We start from the raw sequence: 7,263 nt of genomic DNA, 5'->3' as shown, positions 1-7,263 counted from the left end.
TTCCTACGACGATAGACTTAACATTTTGTGTAGTACAATTTGCCCAACGTATGTTGTTGTGTCTATATGCCTCCCTGCCTTCCCACCCTCCCGAAAAATTGTCCTCCCAACCCCGGAGGACCAGGGGTGCAGCCCCTGGTCCCCTCTGAATTAAATTTAGCTTTCTTTTGTGCGTGTTCTTAGCAGTCGAGGAAGGAGGAGGAGAGACTGTTTTGGCCGAGATAGAGGAACGGCTGACGATGTGATTGTTGTTATCGATTGTTGCTTTTTCCTTTTGTTATTTGGACACGAGACTGTCAGGATTCGTTTCCTCGTTATTTTTTAAACTTTGTTCATTATTTTTATCATTATTTAATTATATTTAGAGCCGACAGGGGCAGAGTCGTTTCAGTTCCGTACGCAGAGTAGTAGACTCCGGTTCCCGGGGCGAGACCAACGTCTCGAGTTGACGAAGGAAGGATGTCACTTTTTTATGATGAAATTCGGGCACAGGTCCTTCTCCTTTTAGCGAGAGCCAGTCGTTTAGGTTATGGGTTGCTGTAGAGAGCCGTTGCAGAGGGACGGCAGTCTAAGGCTGTGAAAATATGTCGTGATATTTGGGAATATTTCAGTTGCTGAAGTTACGGAGATGTTGTCGTCGTTGGAGTCTTGATGAGCGAGACGGTTTGAACATGTGGTGAGATTGGGGGAGGAGCTGTTGTAAGGAAAGCAGTAGGACTAAGTAGACCTTTAGGAAGGCCCTAGGAAGTCACACTTGGCCCCATTAATGGAAAATCGTAGATATATAACGAGTTCTCTCTGTCCAGTCTTATTTATCCCGCGCAGTTTCCGCCGTAGGTCCCATCAGATCCGAGTCTCGACCCGTCCCCTTTCTCCGGTGATTACCTGGGTCGTCCTAAAAGTCCTTTTAGCCCGAACAATCTCGGTTGATCGGCCAGAAGGGAGAGTGTAAACTCCCGGATAGCTGCGACAAATTGGGCCACGTGAAAGTTCCCCCCCCCTCCCTCCCCCGAAGAAATTCTCGTAAAAGGGACCACACAGTTCAAAATGTGACGAAAGACCGACTGCATCTTTCAAGTCAGGGCGCTGGTTTGACGAGTTCTTGGTGACTTTGGTGGCGGCGGCGTTTGGGGCCTGGATTGAATAGGTTAGGTCATTTGGGTTCCTCACGTTTGAAAGTTTAGTACCAGAGTCGTTGCAAATCGACTTGTGGGTTTGACACAGACCGTACCAAATTAAACCCTTGCTTGCTAACCAGAATAGTTCGAGGTTACCGACGGTAGTTTTAGAAACAGACTGACAGAAGTCGACTTAGATGAGACAGGGGAATGATGACGGTCGTGAGGACAGTGGCTCTCAACCTTTTTTCAGTGTATGCCCCCTCCTTTCAAATCAGCAGGCGGTTCTCGAACCCCCTGAATTGCTGAGTAAAAAAAATTATTTTATATATATTTGTTTGCCAAAACAGTAACATGCATATATAAAGGTATATTTTGCTTGAATCATTCACAGGCACCCCTTAGGGTCCCACTCTCCTGAGAAGCACAAACAGGAATTACCCAAAAGGTTTTTGCCGTTTCTCAAACTGGAAGGTGCCACAGACAGCGCCCAGGGGTGCCGCAAGATTGTCACGAATTGGGCCTCGGCCCAGATCACCTCGATGAACGTTTGTGAAAAAAAGAAAAGTTTGCACAAGTCTCCATGTGATTATAATCAGAGTGTCCACTCTATGTTTGTCTAATCCTGATATGCTCTTTGTTCGTAACAGTATATTTCTGCATGGTTTGAGTGTGGGTAATAATTTTATTCGTTAAACTAGAGGTTCATTCATGTGCTGTGGTTAACAAGGGGTGCCTCGGTAATGATTACGGTAGTTAGGGTGCCATCACCGAAAAGAGGTCGAGAACCATTGTCTCAACGACGACAGGAATTTCTCCATCGTTTACCAGGCTCGGAAATGAAAGTCTCCTTTCCTTTAGGGTAAATTTTATAGAAAAATTGGTATTTTTGTGTCTCTAATCACGAGACGCGTCACGGGAAGTTCATGTCGTTTCCACATTGATGAAATTGTGTCCAAACTTTGAATTTTTTATTGGTTCTGACAAGGGACTCGCTGTAATAGCTCTAACGACTGAGGTGTCATTTGTCGATTTTTTTTTTTTATAGATTTAAGACAAGACTATTGAAAAATTCTGGGCAGTTTGTACCGTTAAATTTGTACGGAAACTGAATGACGACTTTGGACTCTGTAATTATTAGAAGGAATAATTTGGTGGTGTAATGCATGATAATTTGTACTGTATTTAAACTTGTCAAAAGTGAGGAATGGAATGGCTACGATGTTTGTGAAAGGAATTGAAAAATTGTACAATTGATATACACTTAGATTAAAAAGCATTGGACGGTGTTCTTTCAGGTGTTCAGCGTGAGAAGGACCTCTCGCCCCAACTTTTGAAAATGGGGTGTTCCCCCCAGATCAGCTTTAAAATAATCCCCCCCCCCTTTCCCCCCCAAAAAAAGAGGTGGGGTTGAATTATAATTATTTTTATGCATTGTATTTTATTCCCGATTGGAAATGCTTCATCACGTACAAAATTCAACTTCGTATCCTGAAAGATAAGGAAGTTAGAGCAGGTTGAAATTCTAAAACTTTGACGGCCTATAACTCGAAAACTTTCGGGGGGGGCGAGAGGCCCCTCTGACGCTGAACGCCTCAGTCGATATACACTTAGTTTAAAAAGGCAGTGAGTAGTGTTATTTGTACTTTGAAATACTGAATGTTATCTATACATTTGTAATTTACACGAAAAATGTGATTGGTTTTGTACGCGCAGTGGCGTCTTGCGACGACGAAATTGGCACCGTCGCTCCAATGTATATTTATATATTATTCTAAGGCAGTGACTAATTTTAATTGGTATTTTGCAAATAATGTTTGAAATATATATATATATATTTACCTTATATTCTGAAGTAGTTCGCGTTACGTTACTGAGTTGGAGCTGAAGTTATTTTTCTCACGGAGCTGAGCGCAGGAGTGTTGCTTGGTTTGCGGAATTGGAGAGAGAGAGCGGAAAGTTCTATCATTTGGTCAACGGAAGATGACGACAGAGTTATAGATATATTTATGGTTATTGTATCATTAAAAGGCATTGATTGTAAAGTGACAGAAACGTTTATTAGCATGTAGAAGGTTCGGTCGGCCTATGCCGGGCGTCGACGCGAGTCTCGCGCCGGCCGCCCAGTGATATGGAGTCGAAGAGGTGTCGTAGAGTTCGTAAAAGAGTGCGTGTGTGTGTGTGTGTGTGTGTAAGCGTGTGGACAGGCGATGCATACGTGATTTTTTTACACTTTGTAAATGTGTTTCCGATTCCATACGTGACTGGGACCTTAGTTTTCTCTTCGTCACTTTTAAATCTAGGTTTAAGTACTTGCGCCTGTGTGTGTGTGTGTGTGTATAAGTCCAGAGCTCACTGCCGTGTCCCCCCGGGGGGGGGTTTGAGGAAGGCCTGTTGAAGGAGGTAGAGGTATAGGTCGAGGAGGAGAAGAGTAGATGCAACTTCGCCTTCTCATATACGCGTCACCTACTCTCGAGGTGCTGGCACTAAACATGGCGGAAGCTCCCTGGGACGCCGTGTTTTAGCACGAGCCCCTCGGCGGCCGTCTGCTTTACATTTATCAAACGGTGTTTAGTGCTAGAACCTCAGAGAGGTGACGCGTGGACGCCAGGCCAGAGTAGCGCCAACGATAGCGTAGAGGCAATGTTACCAGTGTGTGCAGTAGTCGGTATACCAATTGTAGTGGATTGTTATGATATTTTTATTTTTGTTATCATCATTATTATTATTATTACTATCAAAATCGCATTGTAGAGTTACCCTGTCGTTGTCGCATTCATTTTTGTGCTTGTGATCGTACCGGTCTCCGAGCGCTGGTTTCTAAAGAGTCTCGGTGTCGGACGTACTTGTTCGAGGGGGCGGAGGGTATTCGAACTGCTTTGGGTCAAGTTAAAACGTCCTCCGCTGGTGGAGATACCTTTCTGTCGAGTCGCCGGGTGAACGAGGAACGAAACGTCTCCGCGTCTACGTGATTTCAAACGGTAAAGGCTGTGTCTAGGCGTTACTGCGGCACTTAACGATGCTGAAATTTGCTTGTGATAATCTTAGCGGCGGAGGTTTACGGTGAAGGCTGCGCGGTAAAGTTTGTGATAAAGCTGTCCGTAGAGAATGTGATATAAGCCTTTGACGACGAAGAGTACCACGTAAGTCTTTCCTTCGGAAGGCGCAGATTGTGATATATATAATCTTCAGACAGTTGGACAGATTTTAGGGAGAAATTTTTTGGTCGTGTGTGTGCGTGTATGTGTGTGTTTGCGTGTGCGCGAATTGGCCGACTTGCACAGAGGGCCGGTTGTCGTTAGAGGTCTGTACCTGGCCGATTCCGCAAGGGGGGTCTTTAGAGTCTGTGATTGGGTTCTTTTTATCAAGGCGACATCCTTACTGGGGGTTCCTCTTGCAAATGCGAGGTGCCCCCATCATTGAAGACAAGTCTATCCCCATTTCACCTTTCCTCTACAGGAGTTGTCCTGTCGCTACCGTCCAGGTAGCTGTTACCTATGCACCGTGCTCCATTTTCAGACTCCAGACAAATGATCGAGTCCTCCTCTTCCATTCCCACGCAACTGATTGATTGGAAGATGTATCTGGCAGCGACTCCCTTCCCCAGACGAGATAAAGTTTTTAATTTCTGTCGGTTTCTCTCCACTGCCACGTGAGACCTCGATCTTGGTGGCAGCTTTGGAAGGCATTGGTTGGTGATCGAGGTTTTCCTCCTTCTAGATGTGGTACAGAAAGAGGCCCACAGTACAGTTGACCCGCGGTGTTCGTGGGGCATGTATGCCACAGCCCCACGCGAATAGCTAAACTCTGCGAATACTGCCTATCTTGAGAGTTCAAAAGACCCTCTGAAAATGCTTATACCTGAATATTTTGATAGTTTTATCACAAAAGGAGCATTTAGTCACGAAAATTGTATGAATATGCAGTAATTAGTGAATATTTCCCTATGAAAAATACTTTGAATTTTCTGCGAATAATTTGTATATTGTTTCACAGAAAAATCCACAAATCGTTGAGTCCTCGAATCCGGAACCACAAATAGGGTCCACTGTACTTGTCCTTGTACCAGTGCAAAGCTGTTGTCGCTTCAGAATCTTACCCTTGGATACCAGAAGCAGGTGGTCGAGACTCGTCCCTTCGAAACGAAGGCACGCGCAGGTAGATTCTCCTGCTGAAGGAGGTCTTCCCATCATCTCCTGGGCTTGGTCACCGATTCTCTTATTCCCAGTGCCTCTAGAAACTTCAAGATGAGAGCAATTTTCCATCTCATCTGAGAGCATCTTGCAATCTTCTGGGTCCGTTGCGTGGAGGCTGTGATTCGTCTCGTTTGGTTCTGTCCAAAACGAACCCTTAGTTGTTACGAAGCAGCTTGACTAGGCCGCCGAGTAACGTTTCTAGACTGTGATAGCGCTGGGTGTCAGAAAGATTAGCTTTCCAGTGAAAGTTGGAGCAGCGTCAAGCTCGAGAACTTGGAAGAGACCAGGAAGAATGAGTTGGGGGTGTTGCAAAGAGCCTTCAGCCCCATAGGTGGGTAGGGACTTCGGTGCACTACGGCCATTATTGAAGGTTCATATTCTCTTTCTTCCATCTGACTTTCCACCCTCTACTAACAATTGATTCGTAGTGCAACTGCGTTGAGGTTTTCCTCCTGGTACACCTTTCAGACCTTTTTGCCGTCGATTTTCGTGTCAGCTCTGAGTGCCCTCGTAGGTCCCAGAGCTTGGCGTTTGGTCTAAATTCCATATTCTATTCTGTTCTCAAAGAGCCTTTAGAAGTGCCAGCTTTGAGCTAAGTAAAGGGGTCTTCTTTTACCTGCAGAATTGCTGACAGGGTACCATTTAATTAGGGCATTCCTTCGGCAGCTGTCTTGTATGCAAACATCATAACCGAGCCAGTTCGGGTAGCCGGTTAACCCAAGATTGACCGAACGCCTTCGTTTTATTTTTTGCTTCTTTGGTATGCATTTGAGAGGAAGTGGGTTGCCACTTTGAAGACAAGTGGTTAGGTACATTGAAGGTTTTTCAAACACAGTTGACCCCCTAGAATAGCTAAAATCCGCAAATACTTATAACTGCGTATTTTGATAGTTCAAACACCAAAAAAACCCTCTAAAAATACTTATACTTGAGTATTTTAATATTTTTATCACAAAAAGAGCATTTAGTCAGGAAAATTATTTAAAAATACATTAATTAGTGGATATTTCTCTGCAAAAAATATCACGAATAGGCGAACTTTCCACGAATGACGTGTACAAACGCTCCACGGAAAAATCTGTGGGTAGGTGAAGCCGCAAATAGGCTGGGGTCGACTGTATACTTCCTCGCATCAGGCTTAATACTAGTGCCCGGTTTAAGGGTTTGATCTTGGCCACAACTAAAACGTTAAACAGTCTTTCAGCGCAGTTGTGGGAACCTTGCGATCTCAGAATGTTTGAATTCAGGTGTGTCGGTCTTATTTTCCGTTCGCCTCTTCCCATAACTTTCTCTTTCTCTCTCGCTCTCTCTCTCACTACTGGTTGATTCCCCTTTGGGGACCTCGTGGGTTTACGAAGCCCTCCTCTTGCAGTGCTTTTGCGCGCGGACCAACCGTGGATGTGTGAGTCGCCGGTGTGACTGTGTTTTAGATTACGACCACTTTCAGATGATGCTTATTCCTACTACACTTAAGAGTCGTTGAACTTACCCGTAACTCCACCAGCAGCAGGACCGTGACGGCTCGTTGGGGCACAGGCCGGGCTCTCTGAAGTACCCGGCAGTACTTTGGAAGATCAGGTCAAGGCCTTGAGATTTATTCGGTTTGTTACGAGATAATTAAATTATTTATCAGTGGGTTTTGTTATTTTTTTTGGGGGGAGGGGGAAGTGGCAATCCAGTCCTGAGATGGGTCCGTAAATATTGTTACTTCGGAAAACAGGCTGTGGACGTAGGTTACTATTTGCCGTGATGGGGTTAGGATTTAGTAAGGGAGGAGGCAAGGTTGAGGAGTTGGGGTGGAAGGCACGAAAAAGAAGGTGGACGTTAGACGACGAGGAGGAAGAGGAAGCGGTCGCAGCCTCCCGTCCGCTACGGCGAATCGCGTCCGTAAGAAGTGCAATGTTAGAGAGCTTTATACGTCGTCGGACTTTTCTGTGATGCGTGCCGGT

Source organism: Macrobrachium rosenbergii, unplaced genomic scaffold, assembly GCF_040412425.1.
Source record: "Macrobrachium rosenbergii isolate ZJJX-2024 unplaced genomic scaffold, ASM4041242v1 60, whole genome shotgun sequence".
Taxonomy (NCBI): Eukaryota; Metazoa; Arthropoda; class Malacostraca; order Decapoda; family Palaemonidae; genus Macrobrachium; species Macrobrachium rosenbergii.
Note: the sequence above shows the minus strand (reverse complement) of the source record.